This window comes from Ceratotherium simum, chromosome 8 (assembly GCF_057802395.1).
Source record: "Ceratotherium simum simum isolate JZ-2026a chromosome 8, ASM5780239v1, whole genome shotgun sequence".
In the NCBI taxonomy this organism is placed as follows: Eukaryota; Metazoa; Chordata; class Mammalia; order Perissodactyla; family Rhinocerotidae; genus Ceratotherium; species Ceratotherium simum.
The window spans coordinates 38550028-38578008 of NC_141907.1; positions in this window are offsets into that span (position 1 = coordinate 38550028).

Below are 27981 nucleotides of genomic sequence, written 5' to 3' on the forward strand. Positions count from 1 at the left end.
AAATTAAAAGTAAACTGTTTTCGGGAAAAACCATAAATATTTAATTCTATTAATTAATCCAGAGCAAAACTCAAAAATACACCTTTTAAGCATTTTAATAATTTTATTTAATGTATGTTTATAATTCAAGGAATTCATAATTATTGTAAAAAAAAAAATTAAACACAGTATCTTCACGACCTCAACTTATTCATTTCCTCAGTTGGTGTAAAGCATGTTGGCAGGTTCCCTAAAAGTATAATGACAAACTGAATTCTTCCTCTATTAGGCTTTTCCTGGAATGCATATGTACTTTTGTCCTCAAGAAGTAACCCTGGGATTGCAAAGGGACCATTGTGCTGGTTACCAGAATCATTCGTGTCAGATGTGCACATTACTATAATTATGATTTGTGTAGTAATAATTTGGTCTTGCCCAAAAAGAGTTCTAGCCTTTGTCCTGGGCTCCTGGGAGACAACCTCTTAAACTCTTGGAATTTCCCAAGTGATGGGAATGTTTTTGTTACTTATGGTGGGCCCCTCAGACCACACATGATAGTTTATGCTAACAAGGTAACTCATGACCAGAAGTAAAGCAGCACTTATATATCCTATCTATGATCCTGCCTTAAATTAATTTTTCAATTGATTGATCATCAATGATCAAGAATGTATAAAATAAGAAAGTCTCTACTCTACAGAAATCCATCCATCCCCAAAAAATTAAAAAAGAAATCCACCATAATTCCAACACCTAGAGAAAAGCACTTTTAATATTTGGATAGGGAGAGACAGAGAAAGAGACAGACAAAGGGATTGACTTGAATATTTGAATTTGAGTATAGAATATATCTCAGTGTTTTAATGGATATACTAAACTTATAACACATTAATGAGCTCATGCTTTGAATGCTATATGCAAGGCAATTCATTAGGCATCTGGGGCTTTTGAAGACGAATAAGATGCAGTACTTTATTTTGAGAAACAAATCAAATCTAATATCAAAGATATTTTTAAAACACATTTGAGTCATTTAATAAAGTTTATTGATCATCTACTATGTGTTTCATCCATTTTATCACTGCAGATAGAGCAATAAACATGACAGACAGACATGATCCTCACAGTAACACTTTATTTTACTGGAGGAGACCAACAAAAAATATACAAATAAACAAGAATGCATGGTGGTTAATACTATGAAGAAAAAAGTAATAAAGATAAACAGTAACATGAAAGAGAATGACTGGCTTGCTACTCTAGATTGGATGATGAGGAAATGTGTCTATGAGGGTTATTTTTATGTTGGGTTCTGATTGATAAGTAGCTAGCAGCCAGACCAAGGACTGGGGAGGAATATTCCAGGCAGAAAAAATAGCTAGGTGGGAGCAAGCTTAACATCTTTGATAAAAAGGAAATCAATAGGCTAGAGTATTATCAACCAGTGGAAGGACCTGTGAGATAAAGTCTGAGAAGGAAGAGAACAAGAGCAAGCAGAGAGTTTGGTTTTTAAGTGTGATGGGAAGCCATTGAAGGGCATGAGGATATGGTGTCTTAATATCTTTTGAAATTGTCCCACGGTTCTTTGGTGTTCTGTTCTGCTTTTGTTGTTTTTTGTTCTTTCTTCTCTTTGCATTTCAGTTTGGGAAGTTTCTCGTTACCTAGCTTTAAGCTCACTAATTCTTTCCTCAACTATATCCAGTCTACTGATGAGCCCAATAAGAAGTAGAATTTATTTCTTTTATTGTGGTTTTGATTTATAGCATTTCCCTTCAGTTCTTTGTTAGGATTTCTATATCTCTGCGTATAATACCCATCTGTTCTTACATGCTGTCTGATTTTCCCATGAGAGCCATTAACGTATTAATCACAGATATTTTAAATTCACAGTCTGAAACACAAACATCTATGTTATATCCAATGCTGGTTCTGATGGCTGCTTTGTCTCTTCATGTTTTTTCTTGTCTTTTCCAGTCCTTGTGATTGTTGTTGTTGTTGTTAAAAGCCAGACACATAGTATCAGGTAATAGGAACCAAGACAAACAGGCCTTTATGTTAGTCTGGCTAGAGGTTGGATTACCTTTAATGTCTGCTGTAGCTAGAGGTGCCAGAGGCTTCAAATTCCTGTAGTTCTTTGTTTTTGTCTCCCCTATTATCTTTCAGCTTTCCTAAATAATTCTCCTTAAAGAGAGTCTGAAATTTGCAGTTGTTTTATCTGTAATCTACTGTTATTTTCTAGAAGCCCTGTTGGTGTAGTTGTAAAGTGTGGGGAAGGGGAAGAATTCTCCAGTCTTATGATTAAATCTCAAGCTTTTAGTAGGCCTGTGATATCGGGCCATGATCTTCACAAGTGTTTCCGACCTCCCCACCCCGTCCCTCCTTAGTTGATACTGGAAGGCTAGAGGAAGCTAGAGTGTGAGGAATGCCCCTCCTCCAAGGCTCAGGCAAAGTTTTTTCCTCTGGAGAGTAGATTGTTATTATGGAGAATGTTCTGGAGGTATTTCACAATGATTGCTCTTCTCATTCCCTTAGCAGACCCAGCAGGGGATCTTTCCCAGCTCTTCAACATGAGAGCTTGGTGAAGTTCCTAGAGGTAAAACACATGAAAGTGGGGGAAAGGTCTCCTAAGACTGCAGCACCCATGAGTTTCTCACTCTCTTGCTAGTCCATACTCAGCCTCCAGCAAGTCATCAAAATTACCATTTAAGTGTTCCTACCAGTTTATGGCTCAAGTGGCTTCTGCTCCGGGTAAGCAGACTTCGTCTGTGACTCTCTGGACTTACCTGTCCACTCAGATTTTGGGGTAGTGATTTGCCTTGCAACCTCAGTCCTCTGATGGGTCCAAGAAAAATCATTGATTTTCCATTCGTTCAGCTATTTCTTATTATAAGGACAGGAGTGACCACTTCCAAGCTATTTACATTTTGGAATTGAAATTGGAAGTCAAGAAGATTTCTTTTAAAGATGGTATTGACTGAAGGATTTAGTCTATTTAAAAAAAGGCAGACAGGGCAGACTCCAGAGAAAGTGATTCTTTGTATCTGCTTCTCACATTCTAAAAACCCTAGCTAAACTAGAAGCATTTTGCAGACAGAGAAACTGAGATTCAGGAGGATATTTCTTCAAGACCTAAATACCAAAATTCACACCCTCAGCATTTACTACTTTATTTCAACTTTCTGCTCTTCTTCTTCCCACTGTTCCTCTTGCTTCTTCCCTACAGCTAGAGTGGGCTGGCATTTCTAGATGTGACCTTGATATTTGGATATTTCCTGTCTTGGTTAAATGGTATCAATATCATCAATCTTCAGGCTCCAATTCAAAGAATCATCATCATCACTTCCCTAAAATCCCACCCAGAATTTGTCACCAAGCCCTTTTGTTACAGGCTGACTCCATTTTTAATGCTTGACCACTGTCTGTTTTCACACCCCATCTATTCCCTTCTCTTTCCCCACAGCTGGGAAAGCCAATAAGAAAATACTCACCCACCTTCCCTTGGCATCAACAGAAATTTGAACTATGCAAACCCAGCCCAGACAGGAACCCCTACTCTAGCCCTACCCTTTAACCACAATGAAAACAAAAGTCACTCCATTTGCTCAAGCTCTTGTGCCTGCCCTACTCTCACCACGATGATAGTCTCATTATATGAGCAAGCAATAAACCCTTCATAACTTCTTGGTACATGTGTGATATCACTAGTCTAGACATATTAACCAATTTTGTTGGGGGTAGAGATGGGCAACCACAAAACACATTTCCTTTTTTTCTTTTTAAAAATCTTTCTTATATCATTTGATATCTCCTCTCGGCTCTTTTAAAGCAAAACTCGTCAATGCTCCAGTTCCTCTACTCCCTTGTCTCTTGAACACAATTCATAATACTTTCACTCCCACCTCCTCACAAATCTCTTCTTGCAAAGGTCAGCAAAGATTTTATCATTATTTAATCCAAAGGTCAATTCTTAGATTTCTTGCTTGAATTATCAGCAGTGTTTGGTTGGATGATTACTCTTTCCACTTTGAAATATTTTCTTCTCTTGCCTTTTAAGACAGCATAATCTCTAAATTTCTTCCTACTTCATTGCTCCTTCTTATGAGTCTCTTTAATTTGTTTCTCCTCATCTGCCTAAACTCTTAGTGTTAGAATGCTCCAGGTTTCAGTCCTTAGACCTCTTCTCCTCTCTGTCAAGACTACTCCATTGATGATCTCACCTATGAACTGAGAACTGCCAAATTTCTATTTTAAGACTTGACCTCTCTCCTAAACTCCAAATTTGTAGGATTAAACTTCCAACTCAACATCTCTGCTTAGATGTCTTAATATTCATTTCAAATTTAACCACATCTAAAACTGAACCTCTGATATTCTTTCCCTCTAATTTTCTCCATCTACAGCTTCCCTATCTCATTTAATAGTCACTCTATATTTCCCTAAAGACATCCTTACATCCTCTTTATCTCTCATATCTCAGATCCAATTGTCAGAAAATTCTGTTGTCTCTATCTTCAGAATATTTCCAGAAACTGATAAATTCTTACTACCTCCATTGCTACTACACAAGTCCAAAGATCACTATGTGAAACTGGATTATTGCAATACTCTTCTAACTAGTTTCTCTTTCTGCTGTTGACCCTACAGTCTATCAACATAGCTGCCAGAATGATTCTGTTACAATATAAAGCAGATAGTGTCTCTCCACTGCTTAAGAACCTCCAATGGTTTTCCATCTCAGTCAAGAGCAAAAGCCAAAATTCATACAAGAAACTACAAAGTTCTAAATAATCTGGCATCCTGTTGACCACTTGACCTAATACCCTACTATCCTCCCCATTGCCTCCTCCACCCTAGTGGTGCTGAGCCCCTTGCTATTCCTGGAACACTTCTATGCTTTGGTCCTTTCATTGGCATTATTCTCTGCCAGGAATGATTTTGCCCAGAAAACTGCATGGTTTGAACCCTCATCTCCTTCAAATTTATCTAAAATATTACTTTCTCAGTGAAACTATCCCAAATCATCTTATTTAACCTCTTCTTCCACCAGACATTTCCTGTCTCCCTTCATTATTTTTTTCTCCAGAGTACTTGTCACTCTCTAACACATATATAAAACATATAATATTATGTAAATATTAAAAATCATATATAATTTATATATTATATAAAATATATATAAATATTTAATTAATGTGTTTATTTTCTGTCTCATACCAGTAGACTATAACCTCCACAAGGGTAAAAATGTTTCTGTAGTTTTATTTTCTGCTGTATCCATAATACATAGACCAGTGCCTGACTTCTAGCAAGCACTCAGTAAGTATTTGTTGAATCACTGAGTCTCCCTATTCCTTCCAATTCTTATTGCTATTGTCCTGACTTAGACCCTCATCAATTCATTCTTCGCCTTTTGCAGTCATTTTATGACTTGTCTCCCTGTGTTGTTTCAGACTCCTAAAATTCATCATTTCCTAAAGTGATCTTTCTGAAGCATCTCTCTTAGTTTCCTGCTCAAAAACCCTCATTGACTCTCCACTGTCAAAGATAGTTTTTTCCAAATACTGAAGTACAACAGCATCACTTGATCCTTCAACCCATAGATTCTGAGGTCTCATCCAAGACCTTTTAAATAAGAATCTTGAGGGGCCGGCCTGGTGGCACAAGCTGTTAAGTGCGCGTGCTCTGCTGCGGTGGCCTGGGGTTCGCAGGTTCGGATCCCCGGCGTGCACCGACGTATTGCTTGTTAAGCCATGCTGTGGCGGCGTCCCATATAAAGTGGAGGAAGATGGCCACGGTTCTTAGCTCAGGACCCATCTTCCTCAAGAAAAAAGGGGAGGATTGGCATCAGATGTTAGCTCAGGGTTAGTCCTCCTCACACACACAAAAAATAATAAATAAATAAATAAATAAATAAATAAGAATCTTGAGAATGAGGCCATGGTACCTAAATTTTTTTAAAATAAAATAAAATGTGAGGCACAGCACATTTCAAGGATCACAAGCTCAGAAGTCTTAGGAAAGCCTCCAAAATAATTCAGAAATTTGACCTTGACTTACCTTACCAACTTCTCTCTCTTCTCTCTTCTCTCTTCCACTTTATCCACCCCATGCATGAAAATGTGTAGAGTGCTAAGTAATGTGTGGTGTTGGATTACAGGGAGATATTGTTATATATGGGAAAGGAAGTATATAAGCTGGTTAAGAAAAACAACAAGAAAGGGAGGTTTGTTTTTCTGGGAAAGGAAAATCATCCATGATCTTTAATATTTAATTTGTCTAACTAAATTGCTAACTCTGAAGGGATAGTTAGGTGAAAAAAGTTCCACTTGGTGAAAAAGCATGTTCCCATTACAAATTATGATTGTGGTCAATATCAAGGATTGGTTAAAATCAGTTTATTTTAAAACTACACAAAAAAGATTTCTCTAATGAGAGAATTTTATTATTTGATATGATTCATCACTCTTAACCAATAACCAACAAATAGTTAAATTTTAGATTGTGAAAAGAAAAAATGACAAGGTATATGATCAGTTTTTATTGCTTCCATTCTTAAATTAAGTAACATTGTTAAACTGTTTAGTAAGATAAATTTAAAGCTTAGTTCTAAGATATGAAAATCTACATATTTCTAAATTTGAAGTTTCCTATAGCAAATATGAAAGCAATTAAAGAGAGATTCATAACCAGACGAAACTAGATGACATTAGTAGGCTTAAACATGGGGGAGGGGTTAGAATTATTCAATTATATTATATTATGTATAATATAATTATACAATTCTAATTCTATTATAGAATTATTAAAGTTATAATACAATATTACTATTAAGTGTAAAGGTAAGATATTCACTATAAGACTCAAGGCACTTTTAATGAACTGAGTGTATTTTATTTCTCTGGAAAGTTGTGTCTACTTCCCTCCATACGAAATACTACTTCACTGCAGGAAACATTTTGCTCCCTGCATGGATTTTGTACTTTGCTTCTTGTTACTTGTGATTTCATCAATTTATACATTTAAATTTTAATCGCATTCTCAAGAGACCACTTATTTCCCCGTTAGTATTCCCTCTGTAATCTGGGCACTCCATCAGCATATGAATCACCAGCTCTACTTATAGTGCTATGGCTCAGACAATCAGGCTTCCTCTAACAATGCTTTAAAAAAATCATTTGCTTATAGTACCCACCCAGCCGTCATATTTTAACTTGACTATGCCAGAATCCCTGGAAGAGTCCTTTCCATATCACATGTGCCCATATATTATCTAACCAGAAATAATTAAACAACTCGCAAACCACTGGTCCAAGACAATCTTATCCACAGCCTGGGCCATCCGTTAGATTTCTTTCCTAGGAATTTGAAATTTGAATACTGAAGGAATGAGACATTAGTTAGCAAAACAGGAAAAAAAGCAGACACAGTAAGTATAGATAACTAAAAATTAAGTCAGAGAAACTAAAGTGAAGGTCCACAAAATCCAGGTGCCAGGCTGGGCACATGGAACTAACCCAATTCTTGAATTTCTAAGGCCTAGTTTTTCAGCCTTTGTGGATTTCTATGAGATTTTTGTGTCCTTTCCCTTTATTTGAGCAAGTTGAGTGGATTTCTGTTCCTATTTAACCAAAGAGATCAACCAAAGGATCCCCAAAACTCTGAAAATATCACCTATTCAATTACCTTGTTGTGTTTGTACATATAATTTGTGTGAATTTTTTTGTTTTACATTTTTGTATATTTTGTGTGATTTTCTATATTTTTCAAAAATAAAATTCATTATATTTAATTAAGCCAAGCAGAAATAGTAAACAACACAATCAATGTAATAAATAATAAAGTCATTTTGCAGTTTATTTTTTGTTGTTTTGTTTTGTCTTTTGCTTAAAAAGAAAACCTTATGGTATCATTTGGTGCATTTTTCTTAAAATACTAAAATATTTTTAAAGGGTCTGAATTTCTCCCTACCTTGTGAGTAAAAGGCTTCTTTTATATGCCAATTCCTCTGTGCTTTATCTCTTGAGTAATCTATGTCTGGAAATAGCCTAAATGCAAAGCCTACACCACCCTTAACAGGCACCAGCTCATAGCCTATAACTGAAGGTACCATACTTAGAAAAATAGTAAAAGTTACTCAATAAGGAGATGTCTTATAATCAAATCCTGAAGTCAAATATCTGCTGATGTCTTAAAGCCTTGAGCAGCTCCTCTTAAAACAAGAATATTCCAAAGCAGATCTTTCAGTGGCATAGAAACTGAATTAGCCTGACTTATTTTAAAATTATCATTTCAATAACTTGATTAGAAATATGTTCTCAGGGCCAGCCCGGTGGCTTAGCGGTTAAGTGCGCGTGCTCTGCTACTGGTGGCCCGGATTCAGATCCGGGCGCGGACCGACGCACTGCTCGTCCGGCCATGCTGAGGCCGCGTCCTACATACAGCAGCTAGAAGGATGTGCAACTATGACATACAACTGTCTACTGGGGCTTTGGGGAAAAAAAAGGAGGAGGATTGGCAATAGATGTTAGCTCAGAGCCGGTCTTCCTCAGCAAAAAGAGGAGGATTAGCATGGATGTTAGCTCAGGGCTGATCTTCCTCACAAAAAGAAAAAAAGAAAAAAAAGAAAAGAAATATGTTCTCACACCCAGCAAGTTTATCTAAACAATGCCAAAGGTAAAACGTAAGGTAATCAATGCAATTGTCTACATGATGCCAAATATCTGGATATTTAAAGTTAGGTATAGAAAATATCTAATTAAATAACCAACATTGTCATTTTCTATTCAGAGTGTTATATAAAAAACATTTCCATGCACACTGAGATTGTAAAAAAAAAATTAGTATAAATGTAGAGATAATTCTGCTGCTTAACTCTTTTACTCATACGTGTATTGTTTCAATCATCACTCTAAGAAAAGTAGTTCTCAGTGTGTGGTCCCTGGACCAGCTGAATCAATAGTGCCTAGGAACTAGTTCAAAATAAAAAATTCTGGGGGCCGGCCCCATGGCTTAGCGGTTAAGTGCGTGTGCTCTGCTACTTGCGGCCCAGGTTCGGATCCCTGGCGTGCACCGACGCACGGCTTCTCCAGTCATGCTGAGGCCGCGTCCCACGTTCAGAAACTAGAAGGATATGCAACTATGACATGTAACTGTCTACTGGGGCTTTGGGGGAGAAAAAGGAGGAGGATTGGCAATAGATGTTAGCTCAGAGTTGGTCTTCCTCAGCAAAAAGAGGAGGATTAGCACGGATGTTAGCTCAGGGCTGATCTTCCTCACAAAAAAAAAAAAAAAAGAAAAATTTCTGTTTCTACCCCAAACTTACTGAATTAGAAACTATGGGAGCAGAGTCCAGAAATCTTTGTTTTAACAAGCTTTCCAATGATTGTAATGCAGCTAACATTTGAGGAACATTGTTCTAGGAAAAAGATTGCTAAGTAACGTGCATCGTAGCAAGATGTAGAAAAGCAAGTAATTTACAACATAATATATGGTCATACTAAAAGATACTGTCACCACCTCTTCACAAAAAAAGTCATTTATTAGAAGTTCATTTGAAGGCAACATGGTTTTAGATTGAGTGTTGATTCAATGTAGAACTCAAAGGGGTGCCCTTCACATCATAATGTGAATGACTGGTCCCTCCTGCAGGTGTGTATGGCACAGTCTCAATGACAAAGCGCTGTAGTTCTGGTGCTAGTAGCAAGTCATGAACTCCATTTTTCATCTCTCTGTCTTCACGAGGCACAGCATAAAAACAAGAAAACGAAAAAAACCTATGATAAATAATTGTGACATGACGTCATATCATGAACTTATTATTGCTTCAAAATTTTATTGTTAAGCCTCTTTCATTTGAATCCATATACCTTAATTTGTGTTCAAATCTTCTCTTAGGTATAGGTATGCTCTGTATGTGTGTCTGTGTGTGTTCCTTATACGTGAATTTACTAAAAGTTCTTTTCTTTTTCTAAACATTTGTTAAGATCTGAAAAAATTGCTTCATGTGACTCTTTATTGTTTCTCTTTTGGGAGTATTTTAAAATAAAAATCAACTTGAGGGAGTGGCTATCTGAGTATATTGTAACCATCTAGCATTCAAAACCAGCCTTGGAATTTCTACTTTCTCTCAAAAACAGTTTGGTACGGACAGGTTTTGGCTGCAGTCTCCAGCACTCCATATGTTTGATTTAGAATATTTTCCATGTTGTCACTATTTTTTCACAGATGCACAGATGAAAGGCAAAGTGGATTAAGCTGCCATAAAATACTAAGCTGTATTTTACAACAACCGCACAATGACTACCAATGAATCTCTGCTAAAAATTGTCATGGGGAGGGCCTTCCTTTTTGCCTTACTATTTAAGTAACATAGAAAGAAAGGATTGGAAGCAATTCAAAGAAGTCATTCAGTATCTCATCCTGTCTCTAATAAAGTTTAAGCTTTTATCTACCCAAACAGAAAGTTAATTTACCTTTTTGCTTTGAAGTGCACAAAAAATAAAACTTGCTAACAGTGCAGTTTAAAAGTCTTTAATTTGCTTTGACACCTATTGATTACCTATGCCAGGTATGTACAAAGGAACATTAGTCATGGTCCTTGCCTTTAAAAATCTCATAATGGTCTTAAAGCACACTTAGCTAAGAACAACCAATGTCAAATGCTTTATACATTAAAGAAGGTCTCATAACATTCTTGTGAGATAGGTATTATTATTATCCTCATTTCATAGAAGAGGAAATTGATTTTTCCTGAGGTATATAACTAAGTTTACAGAGTTAAGATTTACATCGAAGCATTGTCATTCTAAAGCCCGTTCTCATTCCACTACACCACGTTGCCACTTAACTGGTGCCATCATTCTTCCTGGTTTTCACCACAGTGAAAGTGAACAGTAAGTTGGGTCTGGACACCACCATGAGGCAGAAACAGTTCTTGGGTATGTATGACTCTCCTAATGTGACTTCTGGAGGCATACAGTATGAACATTCATTGAAAATTTATACAGTTATATAGTTCAAACATGATCTAATCCAGTCCACTTCCTGAACCCACAGCAGACATTGCTAATAAACCCCAGCTTAATTAACTAGATGAGAGGAGTCCTTTCACAATGTACATATATATCAAATCCTCGCAACGTACACTTTAAGCATCTTACCATTTTATTTGTCAAGTATACCTAATAAGGCTGAAAAAAACAGAGAAATTTAGCCCCAGACTCTTTATTCACAAAGAGCTGATGGTGGCCATTACCAAATCTTCAAAGTTAACTATAAAATGAAAACTGCTTGCTATGCTTAGGCTAGTCTCAACATTATTTCTCCAGGTATATAGTTATACTGAGTTCAGTACAAATCCTTAGTAAAATATTTAGTACTGTATAAATATCAAGTTACATGGTACCTAGAGTTTATTCTTAATCAACTAGCTTCTTTGCTGTGTTGTAGAAGAAAATAATAATGGTATCATAAAATAAACTCTTCATGAGAATTTCTGATGATGAATCTTCCTCTGATTGATATAAGCCTCTTCACTCCTTGACTTAGTGTGGAATTTCAACAGCAATTACAGGCAGAATTTAGGCCACATCAGGCTGAGCCACGAGTAGTGGTTTTGGAGTAGGGGTGTTGAGTACATTTTACTCTATTTAGAACCTTTAACCAAAAACTTTTCGTTTATTTGGAGGTGAACACCCATGCAACAGGTATGAATTTATTCAAGAATAATAAAATGCAAGAAATATCATATTTTAAATCAAATCATCCTGGCTCACAGCCCTCCACAGGCACTTTGCAGCCATTCTCCATTGAAATCTTGCCACATAGCAGAGTACACAGGGAGATAGGGAAGAGATCTCTAACATCCCTCAATCCTCACAGTCCGAGAATCTCACCCTTTCCCCAGAGCATGCTATCTCCTCCCTCCTCTCTCTGCCTCTAACCCTCTCGTGCTGTACTGTATAATATAGCAGCTCCATATAGCTATTAAGCACATGAAACGCAGCCAGTCTGAATTGGGTGTTCTGTAAGTATAGTTAAAAAAAAAAAATACTGCATTTCAAAGACTTCCTATGAAAACAAGAATCTTAAGTGTCTCTAACAATTTTTGTATTGATTACATTTTGAAATAATAATATTTTGGAAATATTGAATTAACTCAAATCTATTACTAAAATTATTTTCACTCTTTTTATTTTTTTAAAAATATATCCACTGAAATATTAAAAACTACATGTGTGGTTCACATTATATTTCTGGTGGACAGTGCTGCTTTAGGATAATTTCAGCTAAATTTGTTGATGAATTTGTCCTTAAGAATAATGCCCTGGATTATTACTCATTTTAGAATATTGCCCCAAACAGAGAGAATCAATTATTATACTTTCTCCCACCCCCAGAAGAACTTAGAAAGACAAAATTTTGGCTGTCCTGGAAGAGACAAAGAGAGAAAAATACTTCTCTTTTTTTCCCTTAAGAGCATCTAGTGAGAGAAATACACAGAATTTCTCCATTAAAAGTATCTCAATTTCTAAGTTAGAAATATCAGAACTATCAGCACTACTGTGAGATTGAAACATGGATCTAAGGTAAGAAAGATAATTTCTCCTTATGTTACAATAAATTATGTGCCATAGCTTTTCTGTTCTGAGTTACTCTGGGTTTTAGTTTCCATATCTCAAACACAGAACAGGTCATTAAGCTCTTCCTGTCTAGACCTCCAGCACTCTACGGACACCATGACCTTCTTCTTTTCCATGTCTTTAGACAGAGAAATAATCACACTGTGTGTGGTAGAGAAAATCACTTTCCTTCAAAAGTTTTAATCTTACATCCTCGTAGAAAGTTCAACTTTCTATGCTCACACATTGGCTGTGTCACATCTAAATATATTGTGTAGGCAGATTATGGTTAAACAAAATTAGCAGACCACTGGCCATGATCTAATTATTTTCATCATTCAGAAAAGGTTTCCTTCAGTTTCATTAACATTTTATTCTCCTTCTCATAGAACTAGTCTCTATTTTGTAACTGATTCCTTTGGTATCACTTCAATCAAGTGATTTTTGCATCTCTGATTCTATCTGTGGATTCTATGCCCTCTTGAGTTTCATAAAATGATATGACTTTTGTGACTTGGGTGGTGAGAAACACAATGTTCTGATCCTGCGCCCAAGTTAAATAGTATAGAAAATGACTCTCTCCTAAAGAGGAATGCTTTTCTTCACAAATCTGATGATAACTTTCATTGCTATTAATATAAAGTCACTACTCATTTTAGGTAAACAAATAGAAATGGCTTTTCCTTGAAATTAGAAATGCTTGAGAAAATCTGATGTTAATTGATGTCTATGGTCTTCTAATGTATACCTGAAAAATATGCCAGAATCTAATATCTTGTCTGAATTTCATAAGGTTTGGGTAAAGGTTTTGATTTTAATTTCTTTATAGTACTTAATTTTCCCGAAAACCTTACATTTTTAAACTGATATCTCATATTGAAAACTGTACCAAAATTGACATGACTCAGCTGCAATTCAACAAAGTAAGATGCTATCCAAAAACTTCCTTCTTAGGAAGATTACAAAAGATATATGACTCTCCATTAAACTAAACTGTTTTTCTTCTGGCAAGAGTTTACACTGGCTCGTTCCATGAGCTTGTTTATTTATGTTTTATTTATAAACTCTAATGTAGATATTATTCTAATGATGTTTGATTTTTAGACATTGACATCTTTCCATTAAAATAGTAAATTAGGTAATTATTAATATTTCATAATAAGAGAGGTGATACAGGAATGATCTGTAATTCTTGTAGAGAATAATACAATTTTGGAGGCAATGTTCTACCTTGAAGGTATGTTAAATAATTATATTATATTGGGATTACACAAAAGCTGTCTCTATATAAATTTGAGAATCAAGTTGGAGACTGAGTGGTTTAAGAATAACCTCGAGGGGCCTGCCTGGTGGCGCAAGTGGTTAAGTGTGCGCGCTCTGCTGTGGCAGCCCGGGGTTCGCGGGTTCAGATCCCGGGCACGCACCGACACACTGCTTGTTGAACCATACTCTGGTGGCGTCCCATATAAAGTTGAGGAAGTTGGGCACGATGGTAGCTCAGCGTCAGTCTTCCTCAGAAAAAAGAGGAGGACTGGCATCAGAGTTAGCTCAGGGCTGATCTTCCTCACAAAAAAAAAAAAGAAGACTCTCGAAGAGCAATATTCTAAATCTCTCCTCTATTGCCCTCACATCTCACAGTTGGGTTTTTAATTTCAGACAAATGAGAAAATATAATGTTGTGTCCAAGTAAAAACAACCAACTGAACAGTATTTTAATCAAGTGGGTTGACTGAATTGTCTAGTTTTATATGGAATAAATACAACAAGGAGTTTTTGATTAAAGCTTCTAAATAAAATAATTTATACTAACCATCTTTACTCCAATATTCACCAATTCAGATCTATTGATTCTGCCCCTAATCTTCTGCTGAAATTATTCACAATAAGACCACCAAGTCACCAATGCTCTCCTAATATTGAATGTCAATTTACAGTGCTGCATTTATTGAGGCCATTCACACATGGCCTCATTAATAGCTTAGTAATTTAAACCCTCCTTCCTTTTTGTGTGTGTAAATGCTTTTGTGATGGTTTTGCTTGTACCTCTGCATTTGTTCATCTGCAAATTTCTTTGGGCATCCTGTCTTAATGTTTTAAATAAAGAGCCTTTATTGAAGGGAATGTTTGCAGAAGTGTTAGAAGGTTAAGATAGTAAACAAGAGAAATAGAGCACCCAACAACTCACAAGAGAAGGCAGCCACTACTACCCCTGAGCCTGAAGGGGCAAAGGGAAGATACAGTGTTCCTGGAGCCCAGAGAGAACCGGAGTCATGGAGGATGGGCCAACTGGTGGCTGCTCTCATTATATTCAGCAAGTGCTAGAGAAGCAGTACCAAGTAGAGAGGAGCTAGGAGAAGGAACAATCTCAATCTGTTTCTGATTTCTCTCTGATAATCTCAATGCTTCTCTTTGGTCAAACTTGACTGGAAGTCAGCTCAGAAAGATCTTAGGTGATACAGCCTCTGGAAGGTCAGCCTCCTGGGGACCAGGGCTGAGCAAAAATGTCAGAGAAGGTATCTAGGTTGGGGGTGAGGGCAGACAGAAAGCCAAGGATTTCTGGTTAAAGTTGGCAGAATCTCGCACACACACACACACACACACACACACAAAGAAAACTCTATTCAATTATCCTTGGAAATAAAGTAATTCCAAATTACAAACTATGAAGAAAATCTACTAACATTTTGTATTACCAAACTTTTTTAATCTGACAGGTAAAGAATGGTATTTCATGTTAATGCACATTTTGTAGCAAGGTTAGCCAATTATACTTAATTTTTTCTCTGTAATGTGTTTACTTTGTCTACTTTTTTAAAAGAGTTATTGGTATCCTGCCTTACTTATAAAAGCATCTTATAATTAAATAAATTAACTCTTTGTCAATTATGTTGGAAAAACTTCATCCTGCCACTGACCAGAAGCACCAACTACTAGTGTTTTCTGATATATTCTTTTGAGACCAAGTTAGCATGAGAGACTCCATGTCTAACCCTGCCCTCAGCAGCTTATTCTCACAATGTGTTTTTTGAGAAACGTTTAGAACTACACTAATCAGTAACCAGTCAGTAACCAGCTGAGAGAATGACTTAGCAAAAGATTTAAGTCCTCTACCCAAACTGTTCCTTCTCTCCCTCGTAAGAAAATAAGTAATGTCTTCTTAGATTCCTCAGGGATGTCGTATTCATCAGATCCCAAACGTTTGTCTACAGAGAGACACCCAACTGTCTGTGGTCGTCTAACACCTGGCACTCCTGAGCCCCCTCCCCAACACTTTGCCTTACATAAGTTGTTTCCAAATCAATTCCCTTTTAAGATTTTTTTTGTGGTGATAGCCCACCATCTTCTGATCAGCTGGCTCATCACTTAAATAAAAGTTTTCTCTCCACCACTGTGCCTCTTGATGGATTGGCTTTGTCTTGCGGTGAGCAGATCAAGCCCTTGCTTGGTAGCACTTTCAGAAATTTTTTGGCCATATACAGCCATATATTCGTATACCTTTTTGTATAAGGGAAGTATACCGTTTAACATACGCGGAAGCTTACCTTACAAACTCTTCAGTATTTACTTACACCATTTAAAAAAATATTTTTTTTCATTTATAGTATATTTTTAGAGGTTTTTTGTCCTTTTCAATATATCTAACTCACTCTTTATACAGACCGATAGCATTGCGTTGTATGTATACAATATTTTGTGGAAAAAAATCCCTTACTTCTGATTGTTCCCACTCTTTTGATATTACAATTAATGTTATACATTGCACATACATTTTTTAACGTATACCAGCACACTTGTAGGAAATTATTGGGTTGAAAGATATGTGCAGTTTGAATCTCGATAGTTATTATCAGGTGGTTAATCAAAGAAAAAGTGCCAATTTACATTCCATTAATAGTAATATATTAATAGTAATAGTTGAGTAACACTGTGTTAATCAAACATTTTAACTTTTGCCAACACAATAGACCAAAAATGGAATGTCATCATAAAGTTAATTTGCATATCTTTGATTCTGAGTGAAGTTAGGCATTTTTCAAATTTTTATAAGGTATTTGCATTTCTTTTTTCTATTACTATCTGTACATAACTTTTGCTGATTTTATGTATATTTGTGGGGGCCGGGCCCATGGCTTAGAGGTTAAGTGCGTGCGTTTCACTACTGGCGGCCCAGGTTCGGATCCCAGGGGCGCACCGACGCACTGCTTGTCCGGCCATGCTGAGGCCGTGTCCCACATACAGCAACTAGAAAGATGTGCAACTATGACATACAACTATCTACTGGGGCTTTGGGGGAGAAAAAAAAGGAGGAGGATTGGCAATAGATGTTAGCTCAGAGCCAGTCTTCCTTTGCAAAAAGAGGAGAATTAGCATGGATGTTAGCTCAGGGCTGATCTTCCTCACAAAAAAATAAATAAATAAATATGTATATTTGTGTATAGGTGTGTGTATTTATATAAAACTCAACTTATTGATTTTATTTACATCTTTTATATTTCATAATTTTTGTTCACTTGATCTTTGTTGGTGTGAGAAATGTAGACAGATCAAAGGAACAGAACAGAGAGACCAGAAATAGAAGCAAATGCATTTGGGAATTTAGCAAATAGCTAAATGTGGCGTTTCACTTCAATAGGGAAAAGATGGATTTTTTTTTCTTAAAGGTTTAGAATGACTGCTAGCCACTTAGAACAAATAAAGCTGTATCCCAACAGCATTCTTTTCATCAAAATATCTTTTAAAGAGATCAAAGTAGAAAATATAAAAATTAATAGCATAGGAAATAGAAGCAAATAAGTACATTTATTTATTATCTTAGAGCAGAAAATGACTTTCTTCATGAGACACACATCCCAGAAACTATGGAGGAAAATACTGTTAAAGTTGCATATACCATAATTATTAAATATCCGTACAGAAAAAATATTATAAAAAAGTAAAAATGGCAAATGATAAACTAAGAATAGGGCTATGTTTCTTAAAGATATAAAGCATTTGTACACATTAAAAGAATAACTCAACAACCCAATGGAAAAATGGATAGATTATATAAAGAAGAAATAACATCAGTTTATAAACCTCTGTTATAATCAATCAAAATGCAATTTAAAACAAAAATTTGATACCATCTTTACCTTCCAGGTCAACAACAGAAGTGAAAGTATTTATTATTAATAGAACATTTTCATACACTGGTGAAGGGAACGTAAATTAACTCAACATCTTTGGAGAACAATTTGGCAATAACAAAATTTAAAAGGCACATTTTTTGGTTTAGAAATTTACTTCTTGGAATTTATTCTTATATGTACATGTGTACAAAAATATATATACTATATACTGCTGTCAGTATATAGTTAAGTGAGGAAAGTAAAGCACTGTACGATATGTAGGGAATGTTCCTATTTGTGTTGAAATTTGGAACCCAGACCTAGACTGGGACGGAAGATTCTTTTTATTGCACATATGTTCAAATGCTACCATTTGAATTTGTTATTTAATTAATAACAGCACAAGATTTTTACTATCTAGTATCCTGGCATTTAATATTATGGTGGGGTTTTACCAATCTCAGATGGACTGGTTATCTAGGAATATTGAAATTTTAACCTGCACTACATCACACTTCTCATGAGATTTATGTACAGCAAACAATGACAAATGGGAGAAAGAAGCTTTTAGCAAAAGCTATCATTGGCCCTAAATCTCAAAGCTTGTAACCATGTTAAGTTGGGACCTTTGAAGCTTGGCCTGTCACTTTCTCTGTTTCACTCAAACTCTCCTCCCACAGACACCTCCTCAATCTAAAGCAGTTTTTCAATGTTATGACGTTCTAATTTCATGGCAGGAAGAGGCAGAAGATATGCAAAGAAAGAAAAGAAAAGTAGGCTCCAGGGCTGTTGAGATGGTCAAGTTACTGAGCTGGAAGAGTAGAGGAGGCATGAGAGAGAAATTCAAATGGAACTAGCCATTTAACCCACAGATTAACTTCACTCACTCACTGTTACAGCCTGTTCAGTGTCTGATATCCCATAAACAGATTTCTCCGTCAGGAGGAGACTGTGAGGGTGGAACCTTGAGATTTTCCTTTCCCCTAGAAATTATAAAGCTGACAACTCTTAAGTATGTATTGCAAACTCAGTTCTATATTCAGAGGCCCAGAGTATATTTCTAACTCAACTAAAGCTCTTAATTTGGATATCCTACCATTATCTCAAAATTAACTTGTCCCAAACTGAATCTATAATTTTCTCCTAAATCCACTCCTCTTACTATGTTAATTCCTCTCCTGGTTAGGAGACCACCTGTAACTTACACACTTAAGGGCAAAATGTCACGGTGTTCCCCCAAGCATTGTTGAACTGAGGCAAGAGGAACCCCTGCACTGAGCCACACACTTTAGACAACCCTGGATATTGTATACACTCACATGCATGGAGGTGCGTGTGCACGTGCACACACACGCACACATACAGGCTATTAACAAAGACATAGGCACCTCTGTCACTCTAGATCTGACACTCAAACTGGCACAAGGTGAACCTGTATCACTAATATCTTTTCTCTTGACTAGTACCCTTCAGTCTCCATGAAAATAGTTCTCATATCTCTTGCTCTATATTCTTGAAACAAAAGGGAACTATTTCTGAATGATGGGAAGGTATAGAGATTGTGTCACTACTGACATCAGAGAGGGACTTTGGTGTGGAGGATGATAAGGATTTAAGCTGTGGATGTGCTTAGGTAAATGAGAAGACAAATTAATGAACTTGTCAAATGCTCCTTCAGCTAGCATGAATACAATGCATTCTTGCAATAATAAAATGTCATTCTCATTCATGCTAACCATCCATTTTCTTGTTCTCTCTATGTTCCAATTTGTAATTCCAGAGGTAATCAAGAATTAGCATTGATACCTGCTCAACACAAGGTTGACATGAGGGAAGCCATATTGTAGAAAAGAACCCCTATTGTAATTTTGAATGACCTCTGACTAACTAACCCAGCTGGATATGCACCGTGCAGAAAATCTAACTGCTCTATGGATTTTATGACCCCTGCTTGTGCATGTACCTCCCAGCTGCGATAAGATGATAACTTTGTTCTTTTGATTCCTTACGAACGTGATGAACCCTGAACAGAGAGTCTATGCTGATAGCCATCATCAATGAAAATTGAAAGATCTGGTGTGGCAACTCCCAGTCTGTCACACCAGAGGGTCAACATTCCTAACCCCCAGCCTATACAACTGCTGTAAGATTTTGTGCCCCCTTAAGATGGTTCTTTTGCACATTAGTCAGCCATCTTCCCTCTTGCTAGCAACCTGTAATAAAAAGTCCTTTCTCTCCTACCTCCTTGCCTCTTGACTATTGGCATGACTTGTGGCTGGCAGATGACCCCACCTTGGGTGGGAACAGTATAATATTACCAACTGCTCAATGGGGAATGTAGAACATTTAGTAATACTAACAATTCATATTGATTTTAAATTTGTATATATAAAATTCTAGAGGAAACATACATGAAGTATGCCAATTCTTTACACTGGCAACCAGATGGATGTTAAATGCTAGAACTGTATTTTAAAGTATGATATTCATTGCAATTTGCATTTCTCATCTTAATTTTAATAGATAGTTTGGATTGCTTTGGAAGGAAAATCTTTCCTAAAAATATGAAAAGTAATTTTTTTAAGTTTACCCAAATTCACCATTTTATTGAAAATATATTAAATTATATATACTTTGAGCACTGTTACATTTTAGCTTTTTAATCACTCAAGCCATTGTCTTTACAAAAAATTGCTGACCAGAACATTCAGACATGTACAATAATAATTAACTTTAGCTACCTTTGATATTTTCCCAACATTGTTGTATAAAAATCATAGATTAACACTATAGTTAATCTGTCATTATGGAATTATATTTTTCAAGATAGAGAATAGAACATGTTTTAATTAATGAGTCGTTAACTTTATTTATAATTTTTAAGTATTCACTGTACGTTGGCCTACATTGACTTGTGCACTGGGACCTTGAAATGTGAGAGGCCAGCTTGCTCTTTCTAACCCTTTCCTATTCCCTCACCTCTCACATCCAGCTCCTCACCAGGTCCTGCTAGTCCAGCTCCTAAGTGCTTCTTGAATCTTTCCCCTCTCTGTTATTTTGTTGACCGTGCCCTCTGGATGGATTTAACCTGGATGATTACAATAGTATTCTAACTGGTCTCATTTCCTCTATTCTCACTCTCATTAAATCTATTTTCCACAACACCAAAAGAGTAGCTTTTCTACATATCAAACAAGTGATGTCACTGCCTTGCTTTAAATACTTAAATACCTTGAGGACATTATGCTAAGTGAGATAAGTCAGACAGAGAAAGAAAAATACTGTATGATATCACTTATATGTGGAATCTAAAAAAGCCAAACTTCTAAAAATGGAGAGTAAGATGGTGGTTACCAGGGGCTAGGGGGTGGACAAATTGGGGATATGTTGTTTAAGGGTACAAACTTACAATTCGTAGATAAGTAAGTCCCAGAGATCTAATGCACAGCATAGTGATTATAATCAACAATACTGTGTTATATACTTAAAAGGTGCTAAGAGACTAGATCTTAATTGTTCCCACCATAAAAAGAAACAATAATTATATGACATGATAGAGGTGTTAGCTAACATTATGGTGGCAATCATACTGCAATATACAAATGTATTAAATCAACAAGCCCTACACCTTAAACGTACACAATGTTATATGTCAATTATAACTCAATAAAAATAAATTTAAAAAATAAATGAATAAAATAGAGCTGGTAAACATTTAGAAAAGAACACTGTGATTATGTAAAAATTATGTAAAACTAAGCCAATTCCCACTTTGGTAGTTGTGGTGGTGGTTGTTGTGGTGGTAGTTGATAGAATTAACAGGCTGAAAATATCTCGATCACTCTATGTATTTGGGTAAGGCTTTCAATAAAATCATAAAATCTCAAAGATGAATACATACATATGTACATACAGACACAGACTTGAAATGACTTATGGATAAAATCTGAACTTGTTATCACACCATTCAAGGACACTGTATAACTTCTATGTTTAATCTTCTGTCATTTTCTCACATACCCTACTCCTGGTCATACTAATTTTTTTTTTTAATAGGCTTTATTTTTTTAGAGAAGTTTTAATTTTGCAGCAAAATTGAGTAGACAATTCCCATGTACTCCCTGACCGCACACATGTGTAGCCTCCCTAGCTATCAACATCCCCCACCAGTGTGGTACATTTGTTACAACTGATCAACCTACATTGACACATCATCACCCAAAGTCCATAATTTACTTTAAGTTTCACTCTTGGTGTTGTACATTCTATGGGTTTTGACAAATGTATAATAATATATGTCCACCATTATTATATCATACAGAGTAGTTTCACTACCCTAAAAATCCTCTGTTCTCTGCCTATTCATCACTCCCTCTTATCTAATCCCTGGCAACCAGCAATCATTTTACTGTCTCCATTGTTTTGCCTTTCCAGAATGTCATATAGTTGGAATCATACAGGACGTAGCCTTTTCTGATTGGCCTCTTTCACACAGTAATATGCATTTAAGATTGCTCCATGTCTTTTCATGGCTTAATAGCGTACTTCTTTTTAGTGCTGAATAACATTTCATTTTATGGATGTATCATAGTTTATTTATCCATTCACCTACTGAAGACAGCCAGCCCTGATGGTCCAGTGGTTAAGATTCAGCACTTTCACTGCCACGGCGCAGGGTCATTTCCTGGTCAGGGAACCACACCACCTGTCTGTCGGTTGTCATACTGTTGTGGCTGCATGTTGCTGTGATGCTGAAAGCTATGCCACAGGTATTTCAAATACCAGCAGCGTCACCCATGGTGGACAGTTTTCAGCAGAGTTTCCAGACTAGGACAGACTAGGAAGAAGGACCTGGCAACCACTTCTGAAAAAATTGGCCATGAAAACCCTATGAATAGCAGCACAACATTGCCTATGTAGCGCCAGAAGGTGAAAGGATGCGTTAAAAGACGGGGCAGGGTTCCACTCTGCTATACACAGGGTCACTAGAAATCAGAATCAATTTGATGACACTAACCACTCAAACTGAAGGACATCCTGGTTGCTCTCAAGTTTTTGCAATTATAAATAAAGCTGCTGTAAACATTTGTATGCAAACTTTTGTGTGGACATAAGTTTTCAACTCATTTGGGTAAATACCAAAGGAGTAGGATTGCTGGATATTATGGTAAGAAGATGTATAGTGTGAGGCACCCCCACAAGCATGGGCCCCCTGGAGTTTTCAAGTTTCATACCTGCCCACACTGAGCCTCTAGCAATTAATTGATTACAGTTTGGGTTTCTGCTCTAGTAAATTGTGATTCTCTGTATTGGCCTGTCTGTCTCTCCAAATTTGGGGCAGCAATTTGTCCTGTGACCTCAATTCTCTGATGGACCTAAGAAGAGTTGTGGATTTTCAGTTTGTTCAGCTTTTTACTTGTCTTTAGGACAGAGTGACAACTTCCAACCTCCTTAGATGCTGGACCAGAAACCTCCAAATGCCGTTAATTTTCTTAATGTGTCCTAGTATCTCTCTTACCTCAATGCCTTTGCACAAGTTGCTCATCTAGCTAGGCTTCTGTGCACTTGTTGTTACCATCTACACTAATCTACACTGTGTGGCAAGGATTTATTTTTGTTCATTTCACTTGAATATGGAAGATATATACCCAGTGTCTACACAAGGCATCACAATGCTATTGTTTAACAGGAAACATACAACCAATCCAAATTAGCTTAAGCTAAAAAAGGAAATCTGTTGGCTCATTTAATAAGAAAATACATGTGGTGGTTCTTGCTTCAGGCTTGATTGGATCCAAAGTTTCAAATGTTATTAGAAAGTTGCTATCTTCTCATTCACAAACAGACTGTATCCAAATCTTAACAAATATGGGAGCTCTGGGTTTGCTGTTTCCTTATACTGAATATTTCTGCCACAAAAATGTTATGATCTCTTCTCTACCAACATCTATATTAATCACTTGAAAAGTTCTAGAGTTGTTACTGTTCCTAACAGTGAGGGCTATTCTTACAGGTCAGCTTGGACTATGTTCTTTCTCCTGTAGCCAGTAGTCTCACACATAGAGGAGAGGAACTTGCCCAAAGGAAGGAATACAGACAAGATATAAAGGTCACAGATAAATTCCATGGTTTGTAACCTAGTAGAGTCTCAAAAAATGTTCATATAATGAATTTTGACAATCAGAATAGACAACTGAAATTATCCCTAACAATTATTTTTTTACATTTATTTTTTGCACATATAGTTCAAATTCATTGAAAATTTATTAATTCTCTTACTAGTTTGAGTTGTCCACAATAGCCTCTAACAAATATATATACATTAGCAATTAAGAAAATGGAATGTAAATTAACAACAGCTGTGCCTTGCAACAATTGTTTCCTTTTTTCCAAAATTATCTTTAATATGATTCTTACATTGTTTTTACAATTAAAAGTCAAAAAAAGAAAGAACTCTTGCCAAAAAGAGAATAACTTTAAAACATTCTGAATGTTTTCTATAGCAATAGAAACAACTATACCACCTGCTATTTAAAGAAACACTAACTTTTGCAACCGTACCTGCCTTGAATGTGAATTAATAACATTTCCATTATGTGTGATAACTTGATAAGAACTGCTTGTATTTGTCCAACTCAGTTCTGAAGAGTTTAGACCATTTTTGACAGCACCAGCTAATAAATACAACATCACGTTGAGGGAGTGTTGTAGATACGATTATTTTCAGCAATACAGAAAAACTAAAGCAAAGGGAGAATTCCTGATCTGCCTTATTTACTTATCAATAGCAGAAAAGACTGAAAGAAGGACAAGATCTCATCACCAGCTGTGTATGCAGTCCTCTGCTTACTCATAATTCCCTGACGCATTCATTCACCAAGTATTTACGGAGTGACAGCCTCTCAGCAGGCACTGTACTGGATATTGCACTTCTTTGCATTCTTTGCAATTGTCTTCCAATTATTTCCCCTATGCTAAGAATCTAACTATTACAATTCTTGCTACATGTTTCTTTTCTTTATGCTTCTATTGCGTTTATGATTTATTTTTAAAATTTTGGCAACATGCATATCCATACGTAGATGATGACAATATCCACAGAAAACTTAAAAGTTGACTGGCCATTACAGGACTGTGTTACACTACTAAATTTCCAAAACAAAACTAGTGATATAATAAGTATTTTTGATAGGGAACACAATTTGATTTGTTACAAAATGCTAAAATGCAACCGTTACATATCACGATTGCAAAAGTCAGCTAAGGATCCAAGCAGATAATTCATGAAAGAAAAAACAAAAATGGCCAAACAAAACGTAAAAGCTTCAACTTTGTTAATGATTAAAGAAAAACCAAGTAAAACAAGATGCAATTTCTATCTATAATCTTGGCATTTGAAAAAAATGTTAATACCCTATCATTGGCCCCATATATAGTTCTGATGGATACATTTTTTATAAAGCAATTTGGCACATGAATTGTGAAATTTAATATTTGTATAGCTTTTGACTCAGAAATTTTACTTTTAAGATAAATCCCAAGGAAATAATTAGAGATGGGGGTAAAGATTTATGTAACGAGTTCTCACTGTAGCATTATTTATAATAGTGATAAAAGAGAAAACACTTAAATTGTAACCATGAAGGAATAGGAAATTATATTATGATATACTTATGCAAAAAGTGGAGAATTTTGTTTCCTTCAAAATTTATTTATGAGAATTATTATTCACATGGAAAATTTTCACCATACAATGTTGTGATCAAAGTCAGATTCAAAAGTTTACTAGAGCTGTAGATACAGGAGTAAAAAGAGAGAGAGTTTTGAAAAAAAAACCCACCAAAATGTCATTTTCATTGATGATGAGACCATTGTTGATGGTTACTTCCTTCTTTATATGTTTCTGAATATTACAAACTTTTTGCAGTGATTACATATTTGTTTTAAAAATAACATACAATAAAATTTATTTTAAAAAGTAACTTGTGGCTTCTGGTTCAGGACAGCTGACTAAATACAAATACTTTTCTTCTCTATGTCTAGATCCTCATAAAGACATAATAAAGAGTAAAAAGTATAAATGAATATAATAAACAAAGTGACACAAGGGCTTTACACAGATAGAAGACATCAAATATGAAGAAACAGAGACGGACACCCATCCTAGAATTTAAGAAAGAGAAGGACCCTGAAATGGAGAGAGCTGACCTTCCAGATACAACACCTCTGTGTTAGTTTTAAAAAGTGCTGACATAGTCCCCATTTACCCCTCCCCCTATGCAGTGCAGACCCACACGAAGTGGTGGGGGAGAGGGAGGAGGATTTCCTTCTAATGAAACTGAAGTGGCTCTCTGTGGGCAAACTGGGACAGTGGGGATTTGCCTCAAAAGCAAAATTTTTCAAATTCTACTATTCAGAAAAGTACCAGTTTCCCACCCCATTAATTATTCAAAATGAAGCCTGCCAGTTGACAGGCCCTATCCATACATCTCGAATTGCCAGTCATTTTCAATATGAAAGAATAATCAAGAATTGCTAGAAATTAAAGAAAAATCTGCAGCAAGAGAAAGATCAGGACAAACAAATTTGAAAAGGTTATCACAGTGGAAATATCAATTATCAGGGAATTGAAGAAAACTTAAACAAAAAAGAATTTTAACCCTAATGCACAGAGGTTTGAAAGATTTTTCAATCCTTAGAATGAGAACAGGTGGTACAGAAAGGAATTGCTAAATATTCATCAGTCATACCAAGACATCCCTAGACAATGGCTGAAAGGGATTAATCAAGAAATATCAATTTAAGTTTATGATGTAGAGATATAAGAAGAAATAAAAACAGAAAAACAATTAGAAAACTTTAAAATGGTTCTAACGAAAGGGAGACTGGAGATAGAACGAGGTGGTATGGGAGACTATTATTTTTCTTTTAAGCCTTTCTACACAGCTTGAGTTGTTAAAACCATGTACTTACATTATTTTGTTACAAATAAAAAAATAATGTTAAAAATAGGGAAAAATGTGTTTTAAAATGTTACTTTTCAAAATAACAAGATTTCCAAATAAAAGTCAGGTTTCTAAATTCACACTTGCTTTAAATCTCACTCCAGTTCTGAGTAGTGAAAATAGAAATGGAAAATCATCTCTCAAGTATTAACAGGAATGGTTTATTTTGTTGTTGTCATTGAAAGTCTATAGTCAAATATGTACTGTATGTGAATTAAATAGTGAGAGGAAACTTCAGGATTTCAGTGGTTTAGATAAGCTATGCCCGTGAACGAAATTCTCCAAGCATTTTGCTAAATATCTCCTATGCCATCATAAAGAGGCGATGTCAACAAAAATTAAAACCTACTTTAAAAATGTTGATGCTTTTCAATTAATTCCCCTCTGTCTTTTCTACCCATGACCAATTTGCATCAAAGCCACGTGTTCATACTGTAAGGCATTGGTGATTCTTTCGTCACAAGCTGCCTTCTGCAGGCTTTAGACTAATAATGCTCCTCAGCCCAATGCCAGGAATTCCCTGCTGAGATCAGGTTTTTTGAAAGCCAGCATTCTTCAACCAATTCAGACTACAAAACAGCTTTGGACAAGTGGGTCCAACTTTGAACTGTCTAGAGAAAAGGCGCTACAACATGCCTTTCCCAACCCAAGTTGGCAGAGCGCTTGGTAGATTCAAGTATATGAAAGGAAACCAGTTGACTAGAGCATTATTAACAGAGAGGAGAATAATGTCTCAAAAACAAATCAACTAATGCACAACTCTGAAACACTTCTCTGATGTTGTGATCCCAAAAGACTGCCCAAGGGAAAAAAGCTCATCGGAAAAGGTCAAAGAAAATGATTGATTAAATGACAACATCAAAATTGAAAATTCACCTGTCAAAAATAGCCTGAACAAATTTAAAAGGCAAACAATAAAAGAAGAAAACAGTTGCAGCATACATGACTGAAAAGAACTGGTACTTGACTATATGAAGAAATCTTACAATTTAATAGGACAAGAATGTCAGTCAAAAAAACAGATGAAGGAAAATAATAGACAATATTATACACACATACACACATTCACATAGAAAACGATCTTCTTTTAAAATGTCTGATTCTAATAATAATCAAAGAAAGGAAAACATAAAAAAGACACGGCATTTTTTACCTCTCAGTTTTCAATTTTGCTTTTTAAAAATGAGATGACTAAGTTGGACTAAAGTATGCTGAACTCCATATAATGCCAAAACTGCTATTACGACGGGCGGAAACTGGCAAAATTTT